This window comes from Periplaneta americana, chromosome 5, assembly GCF_040183065.1.
Source record: "Periplaneta americana isolate PAMFEO1 chromosome 5, P.americana_PAMFEO1_priV1, whole genome shotgun sequence".
Lineage (NCBI taxonomy): Eukaryota > Metazoa > Arthropoda > Insecta > Blattodea > Blattidae > Periplaneta > Periplaneta americana.
Window position 1 is genome coordinate 884566 of NC_091121.1, and position 22680 is coordinate 907245.

A 22680-nucleotide genomic window follows, 5' to 3' on the forward strand; every position below is an offset into this window, starting at 1 on the left:
TGTTTTACATTGATTGTGCAGACGAATAATAGCAGCCCTTTCTTTCCTAGAAGTTTCTTTCCCTCTTAGTCCCATTTGAAGTGATAGCTATATACTACTTGGGATTCTAGAATCAAACTGACTTGGAACATGCATAAAGAGTGTTTTCTTAGTACCATGTGCCTACTGCGTTCCGCATGAGTGCTTTTATTCGTAAACAGAGTTGAGTGTGCGAATACTTTTTATGCTGTAGTTTTGTTAGGCATTCAATTTACTGAACTATGACAGAACCTACACGCAAAATTATTAAAATTTATTGTGTGTATTTGCTATGTGATGCATTATTATTATACGTGAACAGTTTATTTCATACCAAGAATTAATAGTATTTCATTTAGATCTCAATTTGTAGTAAAAACGTCGTCGTGCGAATACTTTTTACATTCACTGTATGTGCCATGATGGTCAATGCCAACAGCCCTTCCGCTTAATAAATTGAACAATAAACACTTTAGAGAATTTCTAGAAAAGTACAGGAAGGAAAATATATTCCAAGTGAGCCCCAACTCCGTCAGCACTTTGTACCCATACTTTTGTCACGCTGGTAGGCCCTGGCCAGCTTCGAGCTGTTGCGCCGTTAGATTATAAAGTCAGTAGTTGCTCTACTTTTATTTCAGGCTGGATGTACTCTACGAACATGCAGTAAGAACATGTTAGTCTGTCTCTTTCTCTGCTGCATCACCTGGGTTCCACCTACTATATAGACTAATTACCCGCAACTGAGTCTTTTCGTAGCTTATACTAAGCTTATCAATAAGTGTCTTCCTTTGTAGCTGTGTGGATACTGCCAGTGGCGTAGCATGAAATTTTGAGCAGGGGAAGCTAACTCAAGTTGTCTTTCATGCAATGTGAGAAAACGTATTACAAAAATACAGTCTTAAAATAAATAGTAGTCAATTTCAAGTCGGCAGTCGAAGATTGGTTGGAACATCGTAAGTAACACCGATAAGGCATGGCCTCAAATGATACGTAATAAAATATGATTTCACGGTTTACACATATCTCTAACAAACAGACACGTATACGTATAACATTAGCTCACTCCCTGTCATACTTAGAGAAATCACAATATTAGTATCATTACGTAAGTATGCGTCTGTCTTTTGGTTGTGTCCTTCATTGACAGCAAGGGAGTCGGTCATTTGTTTTTTAAATCACACTTTTGTTCGTAAGTCAGTCTTGATAATACAATTGTCCTAAAAAAATTCAAGTAAATTAGTGTCAGGAACTGTTATTTCACTCATTATTTATTATATCAGCCACAATGCACACTAACACTTCAACTGAACACAACTGACGAATAGGGATAACTCGGAAACTACTTATTTTAAATGTTAAAGCTAGCTTCTTTTCGAACCTTGCGACTAGGGTAGCTTAGTTAGAAGGGATGGAAAATCTGCGGGGTGGATTACACAGAAGAAACCGGTCTGCTTGGAAGCTGGTGTGTGCAGGCTTCTTGTTTACTGCTGCATCACAAATAATCCTGAGCTGCCGCATCACAATATTTAACGCGTAAATATAAATTCTATTAAAATTAATAAATAATTTTCTCCATAAACTGCAGGTTTATTATTAAATTATTATTAACTGGGGAAGCTAAGCTTTTTAGCTTACATTGACGCTACGCCACTGGATACTGCAAGTGGTTTTCAACACAGGACTGGATATTCATCCGCTGTCTTGTTATTGCTCTGTGTTATCTCTGCGCTGGCCCTGCGTCATGCCGATACCGTGATAGGAAGGTCCGAATGTGTCCACACTATCCGTAGTGGTGTGTAAGTCGGAAAAAAGCGGAGGTTTAGCGGAATAAGGAATAAGTTCATCTAAGTGTAGGATTTCCCCGAATTGCGATAGACCACTTCTTCACATATTTGACCACCAAATCACGACAGCAGGCACTGAAGGTAGACTAAAAGGTGAAAATCTGCCTATCTGCCAGTCTTCTTTCAGAGCAGACCGCAATTATGCGGCAATATTATGCATGGTACGTGAAGCAAAATTCTCGTAGTTCAAATATTATGATATATCAGTATTGTTTACGTACAGAGTAGAAAGTAACTAATATAAAGTAACTAGAAAATAAATGACCTGGGCCGGCTTTAAGCCGTTTGGGCCGATTTATCCCATTTGGGCCCCACGCCTATGAAAGCCTCGCAATGATTTTTATTCTCAGAACTTATCTGCGGATACTATAGGAAAATGCGCAGCAGGTCTGGAAGTGGCAATGACAGAAGTGAGAGTAGAACAGACACAAGAATAAGTGAATAACATAAAGTTGCTAATTTAAATGGTTACAGGTTTGTGGAGTGAGGTACTGAAGACAATAATTCTTTCAACTGAAATTAAAATCCGCATTATTTTATTTTTATTGCTCTTCGGATCTTTCGGATCCTAGTGATTGTTGCGAAAGAAGAAAAGTTTTTCCAAGCTTAAAAAGATCAAAACTTATTTGACATCAAAGAAAAGAAATACAATCCAACAAAGTTATCATTTTGATATATCGTATTATTGATCAAAATTATAAATAAATAAAAATTATAAGCAGACAATAAGGAATAATAATAACAATAACAATAATAATTTTAGTTGGTGTGAAATTAAAAGAAATAAAACTGTGATTCGTAATTCTCCAAGAACAACCGATATCTTTAGACTAACAACTGGACATAAGTCCAGTATCTCTTCGGAATTAGGGTTTATACTATACTTCTCCATAACGTGTTCTCTGTAGGGAAGAAGATTCAACTATGAACTTATTAAACTGCACAGCTCTCAACATTTCAGAAAATAAAAGTTGTTAATAAAATCGCAGATGTTTACTGGTATATTAGAAAATTAATGAGGAAAATCCAATGTTGCATGTACCTGAATAATTACTATTTGAGATCAGTAATGCAGCAAGAAGGTTTGGACAATTTGATAAATTTTATTCTGTCCATTGAATATGAAAATTACCTGGAGATTGTTAAATTTAGACAAGATTCTGAAAGTCCTTGAAGACAACTTTTCCACATTGAAGGCAGTAATATTAATATATCTTTTTATTATCTATTCATATGTAGTGGTAGGGTTAATGAGAGTTAATAGATATAAAAAATATAAATTGTTTCGTAATAATGATGTTCTTACATTTTTATTAAAAATAAGTGTAATATTTTCACAGAGAATATAATAAGTGATTTTCTACCTATTTATACTATTCGAAGAACCGTAATCAACATATCGCATAGTTTGTTTACAGGTACGTTTAATTTGCACTAAGTCACAGCCTTTTTCTAAATGCATATTGATTGATTTTCTTTGAATTATACAATACTACTGGCTTGTGCAGCAAATGCTGCAAACTAAGTTAATTAGAAGTTCAAATTAAAATTTTTACAACTTTATTTCCAATGAAGAATACCAGACATTTTGGAAGTTATTTGCTTCCATGATAATGAAACATACCCCTCTGAATGGTTTTCTTCATGCTAAATACTTTTTATTGAACCTATACGTCATCAGTTCTTGAGTTTCAATGAGACAACGCAGGTAACAAAGTCAGGACGATCAGTCCGTTTTTCATGTGGAAGTGAAGCAGTAGGCCTAGTTATTTCAGGTCATTGCGGATTGCAGGTGAGAGTTATGAAAATACCAGATTTACCATGCTTTCCAATAATAGACATAGCGTCTTGGTATAACTACTGCATGTTTCGTGAACTACCTTGAAATGTAGAGGGTAAAATCACTTTTTCCTGCTAAGAGATCTTGCTAAAGTGATCGGGACACTACAACATTTTGTAGGCCTCTTGTTTTATCAGTAAGTAATACCTTTTGGTCTTCCGTTAGGCATTGTAATTTTTGCGTTTCCTCCAGATATTACTCAAGAGAATCACAAACATTAATATCTACATCACTTACATACAAATGGCTTTTAAGGAACCCGGAGGTTCATTGCCGTCCTCACAAAAGCCCACTATTGGTCCCTATCATGAGCAAGATTAATCCAGTCTCTACTATCGTATCCCACCTCTCTCAAATCAATTATCATATTATCCTCCCATCTACGTCTGCCTCCCTCAAGGTATTTTCCCTTAATTTCTTCCAACTAACACTCTATATGCATTTCTAGATTAACCCATACGTGCTACATGCGCTGCCATCTCAAACATCTGGATTTAATATTCCTAATTAAGTTAGGTGAAGAATACAATGTGTGCAGGTCTGCGTTGTGTAACTTTCTCTATTCTCCTATAACTTCATCCCTCTTAGCCCCACATATTTTCCTAAGCATCTAATTTTGAACATACTTAATCTCTCTTCCTCCCTCAAAGTGAGAATCCAGGTTTCACAGCCATAAAGAACAACCGGTAGCATAACTGTTTTATAAATTCTAACTTTCATCTTTAAATATCTACACCACACCACCATTAAATATACTATCGTAAAGACCCATACCACTTGATTAATAACTATAAAAATATTTCATTTCAATAACAATATTGTTATATTACTTAAGTTTTGTATAGACTACTATATAGCCGTCACTCAGTAAATAGTATAGAAATAAAGACCTAACTTCAAATATTCTGTACGCCTACTTATATAAACGTAAAAGATTTCATCATCAATAAAGCATTAATCTGTATAATTAGTGACAAATACATCATGGCATTCACTATGATAATATTTCATTTTTAATTATAATGTCATCAAACATTCCTCAGATTTGTAGTTTTTAATATCCAATACATAGACAGCTGTACTCAGAAAATTACACACCAGACACACTGACCTGTAAATTCTTTTTAGTAAGTCTTGAAGTTTTTGATTATCAACATTACAGAAACATTCTGAAAAATGTACACAAATGAAGATCGACAGTCGCCCTGGGTGGCTAAGTTAGTATAGGTCTTAGCGCTGGCCTTCTATGTCCGAGGTTGGGGTTCGATCCCGGCCCAGTTCGATGGCATTAAAGTGTGCTTAAATGCGACAGCCTCATGTCACTAGATTTAGTGGCATGTAAAAAAAATCCTCTGGGATAAAATTCCGGCTCACCGGAGACGCTGATATAACCTCGGCAGTTGCGACAGTCGTTAAATAAACCATAATTTTAAAGATAGACATATTGGAATTATGATGTGAGAGAATCTGAGTCATCTGAACTCTAAATATATCAGCGATTCTGCAGGTCTTAGCCTTCAAGTGATATTGTTTATTTTAGTGTGTTTGTGTTTTGTTTTATTGTGAAAACCCATTATTTCTCAAAATTCTCGACAGATGGATTATGGAAAATAGGAAAATGATGTAGGAAAATTGACATTTCATTTAAAACTACCATTTTTTCCGAAAAAAATTTTGGTTCCAAGCTTCAAAATGAGAGGTCATTTATTAAAAACTGTTCACTCGTTTTCCCTTTATTTCAATTAGCAATTCAAATATTATATATATATATATATATATATATATATATATACAGTATAAATGTGACGCACCGTAGCTCCGTGTTCAAGGGAGCTGCTCTCGGGCAAGGGTGCAGACAGCAAGTGGTCGAAAGCGCGGGGATGCGTGCAGTGGCTAAAGTCTTGTTTTACTCAGTGGAGCGGCTTTTATATATATTTTCAAATAAATGCTTTTCAAATAAAAATTTTCAATTTAGCTGTATACAAGAATTGTTATTTAATATTATGCAAATTTGGCTTTCATGTAGATGCTTCCTGTGAACCAGGCCTTAACAATTTCAAGAGAAAAATTGTTCCGGAGCCGGGTATCTATCCCGGGTCCCTTTGCTTATCGCCCGCGGCCGAGTATATCCACACAACTCAAATGGGCTGACAAGATGCCAGAAACCCAAATTTGAGAGCACACAATTACCTATACGCTGATATTACTCCAATACACCTTGCACCAAACAAATTAATTAATCGCCACGTAGGTGTTGCTGGGTATAAAATGTAACCAACAGACCTTGCACCAATGAAATTTGTAATCCCCGCGCAAGTGTTACTGGAAATGAAATATAGCCAACATATATTGCACTAATCAAATTTGTATTCGCCGCGCAAGTGTTGCTGGGAATCCAATATAATTATACAACAAACACCAATCAAATTAAATAATCGCCGCGCAGGTCCTGATGGGAATAAAATACCACAGTCTATTATATACAATTGCGAAGCTTGAGGTGTTTTTTTGCAAATCTCGTGATAAAGCGCTCCAAGCGGTTAGCAACTAGAAACAATAGACTGTCCATGGTCGACTTTGGACTGTGTCGTATTTCTATCGAGTGATAGCTCGTTGCGTATTTCACATTGATGCTTGTGAAATGTTCCTTATTGGTTATAATGAAAATGTTAATGGCTAAAATATAATAATTGGAATAATAATATGGGACAAGGAGGAGACGTTTGTAGTGCTACAAATTGTAGCAACAGTAAGAGAAAGAGGCCAGAGTTATCCTTTTTCCGATTTCCGAAAGAATTAGAAAGGTTTCTGGGTTTCCACAAGAATGCTGTGCAGAAACAAAACTGTTAATTTGAAGTTCTTTGTGACTGTTAGAATACATTATATCCTTAAATTTCAAAATGAAATGTTTCAGTCTAACCGACCGGTTAAAGTTCTGTCACTTAGGCCGCTAAATTTCCAGAGAAATAAAGGTTAGATCTACTTTTTTTTTTCAGAGGATATATTTTTAATTGTAGCTATTAATTTTGTTATTATTTTTATGTGTTATTTCACTAAAGACGTAGAAAAAATTAAGTTTGTTTTAATGAAATTTATTGATCACGTTTTATTTTCAATTCTAGTGGGATTATTATTGCTTAGGCCTACTTTTTTCTTCAAAGGATATGTTTTTAATTATAGCTGTTTATTTTGTTGTTATGTTTATTTGTTGCTTTACTAGACACGTAGAAAAAGTCTGTTACAATAAAATTTATTGATCACGTTTTATTTCCAATTCTGGTGTGATTATTATTGCTTAACTTCATCCCACTTTGTTAACTACGTAAGCCTACACTACAAGTACCGGTAAACGTAAGTTACTCCATTAATTCATGTTTCCATTATTATTGTTGTAAAGAGAAATGCAAATTAATTTTAATTGGTTTCATAGTTAATTATCGCTATAATCTTGAATGAGTGAAGCTATTATAGTAAATTTCAGTTCGTTTTGCACAAACAAAATTTATATAAACTTATTTCTTGCAGGTATCTTCGAGTTAATGGTGGAATTTAATATACTTCATTAAAATAATAAATTAACTTTATGCATTTAATATTTCAATAATGGAAGGAAGGTGTTAATTTTTCCAAAAGAACACGACAACGAAAGTGTAATATATTTTGTCGGCTGCTAGGAGAGAGATCTGCGATGATGAGGCGATAGTAGCGATCCTAGTGGTGGGTAACTACCCATGTTTGCATTTTTACTACATATTGAGCTTCGCGACTGTGACAATACCTAGCACCAATTAAATTTGTAATCTCCGCGCAAGTGTTGCTGGGAATAAAATACAGCCAACATATATTGCACCAATCAAATTTGTAGTCGACGCGCAAGTGTTGCTGGGAATTCGATATAATTATACAGCAAACACCAATCAAATTAAATAATCGCCGCGCAGGTCCTGCTGGGAATACAATACCTAGCACCAATGAAATTTGTAATCTCCGCGCAAGCGTTGCTGGGAATAAAATACTGCCAACATATATTGCACCAATCAAATTTGTAGTCGACGCGCAAGTGTTGCTGGGAATTCTATATAATTATACAACAAACATCAATCAAATTAAATAATCGCCGCGCAGGTCCTGCTGGGAATACAATACCCAGCACCAATTAAATTTGTAATCTCCGCGCAAGTGTTGCTGGGAATAAAATACAGCCAACATATATTGCACCAATCAAATTTGTAGTCGACGCGCAAATGTTGCTGGGAATTCGATATAATTATACAACAAACGCCAATCAAATTAAATCATCGCCGCGCAGGTCCTGCTGGGAATGCAATACCTAGCACCAATGACATTTGTAATCGCCGCGCAAGTGTTTCTGGGAATAAAATGTAGCCAACATACTTTGCACCAATCAAATTTGTAGTCGACGCGCAAGTGTTGCTGGGAATTCAATATAATTATACAACAAACACCAATCAAATTAAATCATCGCCGCGCAAGTTCTGCTGGGAATACAATACCTAGCACCAATGAAATTTGTAATCGCCGCGCAAGTGTTTCTGGGAATAAAATGTAGCCAACATACATTGCACCAATCAAATTTGTAGTCGCCGCGCAAGTGTTGCTGGGAATTGAATATAATTAGCGTTGCTTACGGGATTATACAAGCTGGCGCATAGCTCGATCGAGAGTAGGTCTCTGTGAGTCATGACAATTTCTGCCGCTAGGTTCGCCTCTCTGCCCTATGAAATGATGAATAGTACCATTACAAAGCATTGTGCATCGTGAAAATAGTTCGATTAATTGTGCATTACTGATTGAATACGAATATTATAAATACGCCAAGCATATTACAATGTTATTTGAAGTTTGTTCTGCTAAGTTATATTCGAAAATTGTCTGTGTTTTGCTATGTGAAGAACTCTGTACCAGCAGGTCGTATCTTTATAGGTTAAGGTAAATGTCAAAGTTCTCTCATATAACAAGCAATGCTATGTTAAAAGTGGCGAATTGCATTTTCCGACTCTCGAATGATGTGACCCGAAATGTAAAATAATTTCATGCATTGTTTCACTTACCAAGCATTACTGATATAGGCCTAATGAAAATGTGAACGACGTGATGTAAACATTGAAGATAATGTTGTTACTGTTTTCCCTTTCTCTTTTAGAAAATACCGATAAAAGTAATGAATTATCTTCATGCTGTACTTATTAGGTAATTAATGTGTATTTGTCTGTATTTTAGACCTGTGTATTGTTACGTAATTATCAGTGAATTAGGTTAGAGAACTTAACAAGGTTAGTATGAGATTAGGTAATGCACCTCAAACTGTAACTAATAATGGCTGCTGCCGAAATAGGCTGAGGTGGTTATCGTGTGAAACAAATTATATCTGGAATATCTAGTTTTATTATATACGGATACGTAAAGTTTTTTTTTTTTTTTTTTTTTTTGTTTTAGCATGTGTTTGTAATTTTGTGAGGTTATGTCTAGCCTAATTTCTTTTTATTCTTGTATCATTACCAATACATTCATTTATTTTATATTCATTTCAGGTGTTACATCTATGGTGGCAACTCTACTTATGTTAGGATATGAAGTAACAGTATATATTCAACTTCATCATTTGCTAAAAATTAAAGAAAACTGTGTGTTCGACTCATTCCATCGTCATTTCTTCTTATGTATGTGAACCACGTTCGTTCTAAAAGTGCTACAATAAATGAACACTATAGACAACGTGATGGAACAATTTACAAGTTACTGTTAAAATGCTCAACATTTTCAAGTGGTGCTATACCCATTGTTTCAAAATGTACATACATATTTTTACATTTCTATAAGAGGTGTCATAAATTATTTCAGCATATTTGTAAATTCTTCAAAATTAATTCTTCTAATTAATACCATAAAGTAATGAAATAATATAGCCTAGGCCTATATGTGTGATTTTATACTACCGGTATTGATGTTGATCTTGGTAAATTAATCCAACTTCACAGTGTTGTCTTTTGTATTGTGGTTCATAACAATTATAACAGTATGTACGTGGAAATGTTTTTAAAATAATAAATTCTAGCCCATGATCTTAAGTGGTCGTTTCAATGGGAGGTTATATTGGAAAGATGATCACAAATGGATAATTTACTGCAAGAAACAAGAACTGAATATAAGTGAGTGTTCCGTTGAAAGTGAAAGTGAAAATTTCGTTTTACAAGAGCTAAGTAGGCGTACACGCACTAAAATACTACAGCGTTTACTATTACTATGCTCAATAGATTAATCAGTAGGCCTTTTTCACCACTGCAAGAAAAAATCGCGCAATAATTATACTTCTCAGTTATTGTGACGTCCGTATTTTTTTTAAAAAGAGAGGGAAAAGTTAGGCCTTCTTGCAAATGCGTAATTATGAATTCAAGGAAATTAAAGATAATGCAGTACCTTAATTAGTTGCAATATCTTATTTAATAACAATATTAATAATATTAGGTGAAAAGGGTAGGCTATAGTGCGTATATGTAAGATGTCAAGTTAATTTATTTCCGGAAATGTTTGGTGTATGAACTGAAGTACAGAGCAGACAGTCCCTCAGTTTATATGTAATATGTTTTAATATCAAGAATGACAGCCTTTTATTGTAATATAATTGAGGAGTAGAAGTTTGCAAATTACGTCTATTGTCCATAAAATATTGTACGAAGCATTTAATAAGCAATGATGAGTCCTTTAAATGTCCCAAATGTCAATGTCTTTTAAGTGTTCTGCTATGAATATATAGGGCAGAACAGCGCTCCGAGCGGCGGAATTGGCATTACGAGGGAACCACTTCAGACTCGTTTTTCAAGCTCTATGCGCCAGCTTGTATAATCTCGTAAGCAACGATAATTAGCCTATACTTCGAACCGTTGCTTACGAGATTACACAAGCTGGCGCATAGAGCTTGAAAAACGAGTCTGAAGTGGTTCCCTCGTAATGCCAATTCCGCCGCTCGGAGCGCTGTTCTGCCCTATATATTCATAGCAGAACACTTAAAAGACATTGGCATTTGGGACATTTAAAGGACTCACCATTGCTTATTAAATGCTTCGTACAATATTTTATGGACAATAGACGTAATTTGCAAACTTCTACTCCTCAATTATATTACAATAAAAGACTGTCATTCTTGATATTAAAACATATTACATATAAACTGAGGGACTGTCTGCTCTGTACTTCAGTTCATACACCAAACATTTCCGGAAATAAATTAACTTGACATCTTACATATACGCACTATAGCCTACCCTTTTCACCTAATATTATTAATATTGTTATTAAATAAGATATTACAACTAATTAAGGTACTGCATTATCTTTAATTTCCTTGAATTCATAATTAAGCATTTGCAAGAAGGCGTAACTTTTCCCTCTCTTTAAAAAAAATACGAACGTCACAATAATTGAGAAGTATAATTATTACGCGATTTTTTCCTTGCAGTGGTGAAAACATTTCTATAGGCCTACTGATTAATCTATTGAGCATAGTAATAATAAACGCTGTAGTATTCTTTTCTGAAGCCAAAATTTTCGCAAGAACTGAAGTGCGACACATGTAAAGATGAGGAAATGTCCCTCTTTCCTTTGGGAAAACTTGTGAAGCCACTACTGGACAATATTGCTAGGCATAACCTCACAAAATTACAAACACATGCTAAAAAAAAAAAAAAAAAAAAAAAAAAAAAAAAAAAAAAAAAAAAAAAAAAAAAAAAAAACTTTACGTATCCGTATATAATAAAACTAGATATTCTAGATATAATTTGATTCACACGATAACCACCTCAGCCTATTTCGCAGCAGGCATTATTAGTTACCAGTTTGAGGTGCATTATCTAATCTCATACTAACCTTTTTAAGTTCTCTAACCTAATTCACTGATAATTACGTAACAATACACAGGTCTAAAATACAAATACACATTAATTACCTAATAAGTACAGCATGAAGATAATTCATTACTTTTGTCGGTATTTTCTAAAAGAGAAAGGGAAAACAGTAACAACATTATCTTCAATGTTTACATCACGTCGTTCACATTTTCATTAGGCCTATATCAGTAATGCTTGGTAAGTGAAACAATGCATGAAATTATTTTACATTTCGGGTCACATCATTCGAGAGTCGGAAAATGCAATTCGCCACTTTTAACATAGCATTGCTTGTTATATGAGAGAACTTTGACATTTACCTTAACCTATAAATATACGACCTGTTGGTACAGAGTTCTTCACATAGCAAAACACAGACAATTTTCGAATATAACTTAGCTGAACAAACTTCAAATAACACTGTAATATGCTTGGCATATTTGTAATATTCGTACTCAATGAGTAATGCACAATTAATCGAACTATTTTCACGATGCACAATGCTTTGTAATGGTACTATTCATCATTTCATAGGGCAGAGAGGCGAACCTAGCGGCAGAAATTGTCATGACTCACAGAGACCTACTCTCGATCGAGCTATGCGCCAGCTTGTGTAATCACGTAAGCAACGCTTCGAACATAAAGGAGCAAAGCTTGCTGGGATGCTGGGTAGTGGCACCAGAGTTAAATCAGCTGATCTAGGACGGGAAAGCGAAATGGAATATGGAAAGTCCATTGTGTGTTTAGTGAAATACAAGTGTTTTGAATTGATTTTGGGGCAAAAAAATGAGAAATAACGATAATATTTCGTAGATGGGTACACTTACTACTTATTAATAACCTCACTGCAATGTATTAAAGTGCGATAATGTTATTTAATGATGTTTATTTATTTCGTAAAATTTCAGTATACGATTTCTACACTGCCAGAAATTTATCTTAAGAAAAGAGCAGATTTGTCTGCGTTTGCCGAATGTGTATCATCACGCTTACGAATTTAAATACATAAAAACAAATAGGCCTACCTCAAGTTACCAAATTACCATAATTGTTTCGTGTTCCTCTTTCAGTTTTGCAGTCGAATCTTCAGTAGGTCTCAAGTTATTGTAAGAAAGTAATTACAGTGTGTCCTATTCAATTGTAAAAATGGTAATGTCTTGTGCAGCATATAATTGCACCCAAAGGTTTAAAAAAAAGGAGCAAGATATCATTTCACAGGTAAGGATTAAATTTGTAACTCTTAATAGTACATTAAATAAGGTACACATACAATAAAATACATACATACATACTAGACGGGCTGATATCATCATAATTGATCGGCAGAAGGATAAGGGTGTCATTCTTGATCCCACAATCCGTTTTGAGATGCATGAGCAACAGCCACAAGAGGTGTGTCGTGAAAAAGTCATATATGAGCCTTGTTGTCAGCAACTTGGAGCACAATACCACATTACACATTGGACAGTTTTTGGGCTCATGTTCGGTGCCCGTGGCACGATCCCACGTGAAACTTTAAATCAACTTAAACAATATAAAATTTCTGATGCAACGATTGATGCCATAGGATCTCACGTGTTAAAATCATCCTTAGCTATAATTAGTAATCATTTGTACCCAACAAAATTTTTATTGTAAATGATTTCCTACGTTTTCTTATCTTAATGTTTTTTCTTGTTCTTTCCAAATGTCACAAAATTGTTTTATTATTCTTTATGAATTGATTAGTAGGCCGATCTATCGAACCCTTATTTAGGGCGGCTTTTGTTTAAACAAATTTCATTCACTTTAATACCATAGTTGTTGACGAGCGAGTGTTGTATCATTCACATAGTGCATTGTGTTTGTGACAAGGCTAAGGTTCTTGGCTAAACTAGCGCTGAGGTAGTTCCCTTATACACCTCGCATAATATATAGGCTATGTGTAACTAATGAAAGTTATTGACGTACAAGTGTTGCATCATTCACATAGTGCACTGCGTTTATGACATGACATTGTTTAACATATAACTAACATAACATGGTCGCTTCTAACCTAATTGTTTACTTTATCGATACCGTAGTTGTTGACGTAAAAGTGTTGCATCGTTCACATAGTGCGTTGTGTATGACATGGCGTTGTTTAACATACGTTATATAAGTAATTAACATAACATGGTTGCTTCTAACCTAACCTAGTAATTATATACTTTATTGATACCGTAGTTGTTGACGTGTAACTATTGCATCATTAACATAGTGCATTGTGTTTCTGATATGGTGTTGTTTAACATATAGGCTAAGCAACTAATTTCCGAAGAGTGAGGAGTAGTCTAAAGCATGGCTGGATGGAAGTCACACAGAAAGAAGTGGGCAAATAGTGGATACGAACGGTATCGATAAAGTAAATAAAACCAACTTTGTATAAATAGCCAGTGAAGCTATCGTTGAGGTAGTTCTGGTGATTTCGTGTGTGTGTGTGTGTGTGTGCGTGCGTGCGTGCGTGCGTGTCTGTGTGTGAGAGAGAGAGATCGTAAAAAAAATCATTCACAGTATAGCAATTAATTTTACAATAGAATCTAACCTAACCCAACCCATGAGTGATCTAATCTAAGAAATTACCAACTTATTTGCATGTGCTCTTTCATATGTTCATTGCCCTTAAAACGGGAACGTTGATGCTTTTATGGTTGCCCATATTATAATATTATTAAACAAAATTTTAAAAAATTAAATTGACTTTTCATAAATGATGTAAATAATTAGGCAAAACAGCAGGATCTGAGAGATTTCTTGGTTGTGTAAAACATAGGATGTTTCCATGGATGTTAAATTTAGAGTGTCAGGTATAGTATAGTTATCCATCCATCATGACTCCTCCTGTTTTCCTAATACTGTATTTGTCTGTTATAGCTATGTTGTTGAATAAGGAAGCAAGAATTTAACTATTATTTTATTTTTCTCCTTAGACTGCATTTTCTGGTCCTGCAGAGGAGCTGTTTAAAAGAATGGTAAAAGGAAAAAAGATACTTATTCTCAGCAACTACGAAGTTTTGCCCTTACACTACATTTTTATTCAGCAAAAGCATACGAATATGTGAGGAAAACATTTAATACATGTCTTCCACATCCCCGTACCCTAAGAAGATGGTACCAGCATATTGATGGTTCACCTGACTTTACACAGGAAGCATTAACAGCGCTTAAACTAAAAGCTGAAGAATCTGAAACATCAGGTAAATCAGTTGTGTGCAGCCTTCTCATGGATGAAATGGCCATTAGGAGTAAGATTGAATGGGATGGTAAGGAAATATGTGGCTATGTTGATATGGGAACTGAGATTGATGACGATTCACTACCAGAGGCGAGGGAGGCACTTGTGCTGTTAGTGAATGCTGTTAACGATTGTTGGAAAATTCCAGTTGGATACTTTTTAATTGATAGTTTTTCAGGAGAGGAGAAAGCAAATTTAGTAACAAATGCACTTACAATGTTACATAATACTGGAATTCATGTTGTTAGTTTCACGTTTGATGGTGCTGCCAGCAATATAACAATGACTAAATATCTAGGGGTTGACATCTATCAAAATAGTGCAAAGACCTTTTTTTCACATCCAGTTACAAATGAACCAGTGTTTATTTTCCTTGATGCATGCCAGGTAAGAAACTCCTTAGCCAGTTTAGGTGTGATATACAACAGCGATGGCAGTGCAATAAAGTGGGATCACATATTAAAGCTAGTTGAGAAGCAACGTGAAGAAGGATTAACTCTGACTACTAGGGTTAGAAAGCGTCATGTCAATTGGGAGTCAGAAAAAATGAAAGTTAAACTAGCTGCCCAAACTTTAAGTAATAGTGTATCCCAGGCACTTAATTACTTAAGAAACACTGGGTATGAAGAATTTCAAGACTCTGCCCCTGCAGCCGAGTTCGTTGAATTATTCAACAATATCTTCGACATTTTGAACAGCCGCAATCTGTTGAAGAAAGGCTACAAGAGTGGGTTTTCCCCAAAGACTCAGGAATTGATTAAAGTGTATGTACATAAGGCAGAATGTTATATACTAGGATCAAAGGTTTCTAGTCCTACTGGAAGCTCTGTTGTCCAATCAAGCAAAAAGACTGTTTACTATGTTCTCTTCCTCTGTCTTCTAATCTCTTCACAGTAGGATCTAGATTTGTATTTGACTTTTTGTTTCTGTTATATTTTGTATCTTATACAGTTGTGTTTAATATGGTATTTAATACCGTAGTTGGGTTTAGGTCATATACTGTGATCCGTACCAAGTATCTGCAATTCTTTCATAGTAGGGCCTACATTTATATTTAACTTTTGGCTCTGTTATATTTTGTGTCTTGTGTATATTTTGTTTAATCCCTAAGGGCCCTATTCATAGACATCGCGCTAGCCCATGCTACGAGCGTTCTAAACTAGCCCCGGTTATAGCCAGGTTACTTTTACAGGATTCAGAGACGCCGATTAATCAGTGGCTACATTAGTCGGCGTATTAGCTTTGGAAACTGTTACACGATGCTGAAAATGCTACTGCGCATGTGCAGACTGGCAATTGTCATGCTCAGACGAAAGCGATTCCGGATCGTTTCTGTTTATTTGTGAGGTTATTGGCGATATTAAACTACAATAAACTATTTGTTTTTTCTTCTATGGTAAAAAAAAAAAGCAAGAAATATACATGGCAGCGTGCGGGAATTCGACTACACAAGAAGAAATGTCGAAAATGTAAGTAGAAATGTTATAATATTATACCGTACGTAATATTTTTAGCTTAGGCCTAGACGTAACTATTATGAAATATTGGACTTCAAAGAGTGAATTATTCTAATTCAGTATATATTTATTTACTTTTAGTTGAAGAAATAACTAAAAACAACTGGTGGAGGATGTCCTGCTCCCGACATTGATGACGTAGGCCTACTAAACGATATGGAATGTTAACATATGAGGTATGTGTTTTTGGTTCTTAGGACATGTTTTTGTAAGTAAGATAGGGCTATTACTTCATGGTAAATGTTTAATGTGGCTCTGGTATGGTTATGTCACCTAAGGCTACTCTGAATAGGTACTTGGTAGCCTAATTAATATAACGTAAATAATATATCTTATATGAATATAGCTGATAATGCTAGTAAAATGTAATTCACAACAACGTGAAAATGCAAGCTACGCCTATACTCAACTACCATAAATGCAGTTTGGATAATATGGCTTTTTAAATACCCATAGGGGATTGGGCCACAAACATCTGATGTCAACCCACACAATTATCAATCATACCTTAACGTAGGCCTAATATCTTGTGCAAAAGAATTATCAAAACTGAGACCTTATTTTAAAGGGCAGTAGGAACGCCTAGAGATTTCTGAGATATCCTTTTCTCTACTTCGTCAAAAGAAATAACATTATTTGAGGTTAGAATTACCTACATAAGCATAAGAAATTTGTAGAATCCAAATTGATGGTCAGCTATAAAATTTCATTATCTTGTGTGTTTATAGAACGCTAGTAAGTGATTTGTAAAATATATATCAAACTCATATTTATTACAGCACTGAAAAGACAAAACCTCATACGCCTATGTAATCTGTAGATGTGGTGATGTAAACATAGATTACCTCTTATTGTGTTACAATAGAAAGCCTTAAGACTAATGACAGGAGTGCAAGAAAGATTTTCCACCTTAGGCTTTCTTTGAGTAGTCTACATGATGTTTCATGTCAGAAATCAAAACATCCATAATATAATATTATGATTTATTAAACACACTGTGTATATAATACAAAACAAATTAGATTTCCATTTAACCTCTATTATTCTCAGCTGTTATAAAACGTTCACTGTTTATGTATTATCTTAAAGCTTTGATGGGTCAAGAGGAAAAATTTAGAAAAGAATTAACAAAATTGCTTTATATTCATTTTTTCAAAATGATGCATAGTTTAATTATGTTTTAAATACTTACTGTGTATTAATGAGCATATTTTGGCTATCTGCTTAATTTACTTGTTCCACAAGTCAAAGCTGCAATGCTGATGTAGAATCTATATAATACAATAAGTATTATGTTTACGTTTTCATTTAATATTAATACATGCTTATTTCAGGATGTCAGTATTGCACCATCATCATCAATCCCACGTATGTCTGCAATAAATCCTGTCTCCACAATCCCAGGTGAATGGGCGTTAACAGTCTCTACAGTAATCAACAACAGGTAAGTTTAAGATCTCATTCATACCTAAGAATATTGCTAGGCCTATTTATGATTACAATATTATCAATTAATCAGTCAATCTTCTTAATGTATCCAGCAGAGCTGTGTCTTCTGCAACTGGTACTGATGATTTTAATTTACTCTTTTTTGTGGTTTATAATAATCATACAATGTACTGTATATTATTTCAAGGCAGTCCATTGGGTCAGAATGGGACTTTACAACTGTGTACATGATGAAAAATTATGGCTATTTTTCTTTAATGAAGGACAGTTTAGTTAGTATTAAGACATAAATACCGTATTAAATGCAACAATAATATTACAATGTATCACTAATATGAAACGGTTAAACAAGGGAACATTAATTTGAATACTAGAAATTGAGTGATACATTGTACCGTATGACAGTTATTCCAACCCAACCAACAAATTAATGTATAAGTGCTTCATAACAATTAAAATTTATGATCTGGAATATGAAGTGGGATGCATTTGAACAGTGGCGTATACTGGTTAAAGGGTTTGGGCTACCGCTGACCCTATTATTACACAAAATATATCTAACAATTACTTTAATTTTAATTACTATGGTAAAACTAATAATACAAAATTATTACATTATGTTATATTATAAACTTTTTCTTTTGTAATTTCCTTGGGCTACCACCGGTAGCCCGCAAAATACGCCCCTGCATTTGAATCATAGTACATTTTGCAGAAAATTAAATTTTCTTGCATGTTTGGATCAAATGGATAATTTCAAACAATGTGATAAATTTTCAACCTTAGACAATTATAAAAATTCACAGTTTTGATAAGAAGTAGTGTCTTTGTGTACAGTAGTATGCAAATGATTAACATTTTTTTCATCTTTCCATAGGACTCTGCTGCAAGATCGTCGAGAATGACAGAGTATGAAGAAGTGTTCCTCCTAAGCATGAAGCCCAAAAATTAAATGTGATGAGAAGTTCTATGAATTGCAGAAAACAAAATTGTTATTAGAAATAAAATATTATTAAATGCAAAGTTAAAAATTATCTGGGACAAATGAAAGAACTAGTAATGTAACTTAGTAGTAGTGGTAATGGTGGTGGTGATGGTAATAGTAGCACTAGTAGTGAAATTTTCTTGAGTTCTTGTCTACTTCATTTCCTTGTGAGCTTCCCAGCAGTTTATAGGAACTTGAAATTCTTCTCTCCCAATCATTTTCTGGAGTTTGGTGTAGAGTAGTAAGTATTTCCTGTTCATTATTATATTTGTGTTGTTGCATGTTACACAGTGTTATGAGTGGAACAAGTTTATTCGATGGAGATATGCTGCTGGACAGTTGTGGCCAGTTTCTAAGCTGAGTGGGGCAACTGCATCAGATTGAGGACTATTAGTATTACTGTATATTGGGCTCTAGTAATGTTTTCAACTTTTTATTTTCACATTGTTGTTTAGTGAATTCTATACATATGTGTGTGTTCCTTTTTCTTATTTTAATGTCGGTTAAGAGTTTTGCTGATTTATAAGACAGGTTATTTTTTTTTTTTTTATTTTTATTTTTTTATTTTTTTTTTTTTTTGTTTTTGCTGGATTCATCATTCATCAAACCTGTAGTTCCTCAGTTGGAACATATTCTCTGATGGAGGTTTAAGTACCTACCTAAAGCAATTTAGTTACACTAATGTCTATAATTATGCAATTAAGGTGTTATTAGTAGGGAAATTTAATTCAGAGTCTTTAATTTAGGCTTGGAGGTCTCTAATGAATTGATCCATGAATTGAAAAAAGCAAAATTATTATTAGAAATGGAAATGTTAAGAAAACACAATTAGAAAGAAAAGAATAGGGGGAGGGCCTAATGAAAAGCTGGAAATGTTGTTTTCTAATGCCAGGCATTTGACAATAGTCATTTGACCTCTTGCACTCCAATATTTTTCAAAGATATTATCATGGTCAGCCACTGAGGCACAGATTTGAGGTGTTCCGAATCCATTTCTTGGTTTGAGTTGCACAATGGACAAAAACTGGAAATGTAGTACTTTAGTGTAATGTTCTCTCTTTTATTACATTGCTGAAACTCATGTTTACAATATCATGCTCTTGCAACTACATTCCTTAATAAATAATATTTTGTTTTATTTTGTGTTAGAAGAAAATACTTATATTTCACCACTTCTTTAAATGAATTTATTTTTTATCAGACAGTCTATCAAAGGTAGAGATGTGATTCTGCATGGATAGTTTTTTAGTTATGAGGGAAATGCTTCATCACTGCACAGTGAACTGTCAACATTTTGAATTTAGAAAAAAAATATATATAAATATTTTTTCCAATCGTAAAAATATTTTTTTCATATAGTAGGACAGTATTTTTACACATACTAATTTTCATAATTGTACAAGATACAGTAATGGTGGAAAAAATGTTGAATATTTGCAAAATTTTACTGCTGTAAGCTGTACCTAACCCCTTCAGGTAAATTGAATAAATGTAGCTTGTATGTTAGAGTAAATATCTGGTCGCAGGATTCTTTCCAATGCAGGGCTAAATCTGCAATGCTTCACTCATTTCTTGTGATCATTTTACTGGTGACTCGTCTGTATTTTTGCATGAAACTCATTCAGAAGTTACTAATTTGCATCACTTACAACCTGAATTGAATATGGAACTTAGGAATGAGGAGAAAAATAAAGGTCTATATTTATTTTCTTAATACTCTCACTCTATGCTAAACGATTTTTTTTTTTTGTAATGGCGTTTGCTTATTCTTGTATTATGTTGATATGCTTTGTTTGGCTTTTCCCCCTTTGTCCTTAGAATGTACAATAGTTTGTAACTTAGAAATAAGTGAATATGCAAAATATGAATAAAATTATTGTATGAAGCGAAGTTTATACCTACATACGAGTTTTAATTTAATTTACAGAACCCCTGAGTTTCCATTATGCTACCCCTTTCTTTGATATTATAAACTTATTAATTTGTCCTACGGAATAATATCTGTAATATTGACAATTAATAAGTCTATAATATTCTCATAGCTGTAGTGCATATTTCTGTACAGATTACTGTGCACTAAACTGCGGATTCCCGGCCAAACAAGTCACTCAACTGAGTGCGCTCCTAGTATAATGGCAGTGGACATTGGACATAAATGTCAACATATATGCCTAACTTGGAGTCAGGCCACAAAGGGAAACATTGAAGGAGGAGGGTTCCATCTCGTGCTGTGGATTGAATTCAGCGTAGCTCAGTAGTCAGAGCGCTTGGTATGTAGAATCAAGGACCCGGGTTCGATCCCCGGTGCCGGAGCGAATTTTTCTCCTCAAATATTAACCTTTCTTTGATGTTTATTTGTGAAAGTTCTCCAAGACTTAAGAATGTGCTATCTATGGTGCCAGTACCTAAAATCAAATATTTTTATATTGAACTTATTGTACGTCATGGAAAGGTATATTATCATAAAATCCTATTAGAAAATAATCTCATTCTGCCATCTGTTTCAGTGACGTGTGGGCATTAGCACTGGATGCACTATTTATACTTGGAGTAATTTATGTGAGAGTTTTTTTTTATTAGACAGTAACTCTGTAATTAAATCAGTCATTTCTAAAAGGACTTTATCCAATCTTTTTGCTAAAATCAATTTAGAACGCTATCATATTCTCACTTGAATACGCCTTTCTGATAATGGGGATTATTCCATGTATTTTATTCAGATCTATGCAGGCTTCACAATATTCACAGCACTTCTCAGAGGGCCCTAATCCTGCAGTAAGGCGATTTTTATGGAGATGAGATTTTGAAGTAAAGTCCATTCAGAAATTACTGATTCAAATATAAGTTTATTAGCAACATTCCACGTTATACATACTTCAACTTTTTGTTTTACTTCGAATTGAAGATGTTAATATATGGACTATAATGGTTTTCAGTGACTTCTATAAATAAGGAAGCATAGAAAGTAATTTGTCACACGGTACAGTATGTATATTAACTTTCTGTATACCAACCTCTAAATGTAGGCCTACACCAATCTGGTTACATGTATTCCCCAGAATATGCTTGCAAATGAGTACAGGTTTACAAAATGCCCTATGAAAAATTGGTACTATTTCTATTTTATCGAGGAAACGTTTATATTATAAAGAAATTATCATTAACAGTTCTCTTTTTTCTTTCTAAATAATTTCTTTAAAATTTATGCACACCTTTACTGTGTAGTGTCTGAATAGTCATTGCACTCACATGGCATTCTGTACTACACTTCCCATCCCTATTTCTCGGACATATCTTGCATCTCCCAACTTGTGCAGATGGCTAAGGCTGAACTCTCTTTGTAAATTGTAATTCTCTGGAGTCCATTTTTTTAACATTTCAAAAATGAACTGCACAAACTAAGCTGGGGATACTCACTCAGTGATACAAACAGGTACTGGATTGCTGCAATAATAATAATAATAATAATATTAAAAATTGAGGTGTATATTGCAGGTATAGCAACCCAAGAAACGAATGTATAAGTGATTCATAAGAAATAAAATTGACATGAAATACAAAGTGCACACCAGTGATTTGTGCAGTCAGTTCACATAACTTAGAGTATCTTATATTTTCTTAGATGTTAGAATGAAATAATTTCCAACAAAATGATAATCTTTCAAACTTAAACAATAAAAAAAAAACATAATATAAGAAAGTAATAGTGTGATTGGTGTACACAGTTACATTATGTGGTATACAAAAGTTTAACATTCTCCCTTACTTTTCATTGGATTCTGTCCATGATCATTTAGAATAATAACACAGTATTTCATTTTTTTTTATTTAATTTATTGTGTTCCATAGAAGCTTTAAGATGTGGAACAA

At 34.1% G+C, this 22680-nt stretch overlaps 1 long non-coding RNA gene across 3 annotated transcripts; it reads left to right on the plus strand.

Annotated features, from left to right (window-relative positions):
- The first annotated feature begins 12271 nt into the window (after nucleotides 1-12271).
- LOC138699403 (uncharacterized) lies at nucleotides 12272-22652 on the plus strand. 3 transcript variants are annotated; one of them, XR_011331997.1, is made up of 5 exons: nucleotides 12272-12824; nucleotides 14555-16328; nucleotides 16458-16552; nucleotides 17711-17820; nucleotides 18703-22652. It is a non-coding gene; the product is annotated as an uncharacterized lncRNA (long non-coding RNA). The 3 variants fall into 3 exon arrangements; XR_011331996.1 differs by having other exon boundaries at nucleotides 12272-12423; nucleotides 12677-12824; nucleotides 14555-16552; XR_011331995.1 differs by having other exon boundaries at nucleotides 14555-16552.
- Nucleotides 22653-22680: the final 28 nt, after the last annotated feature.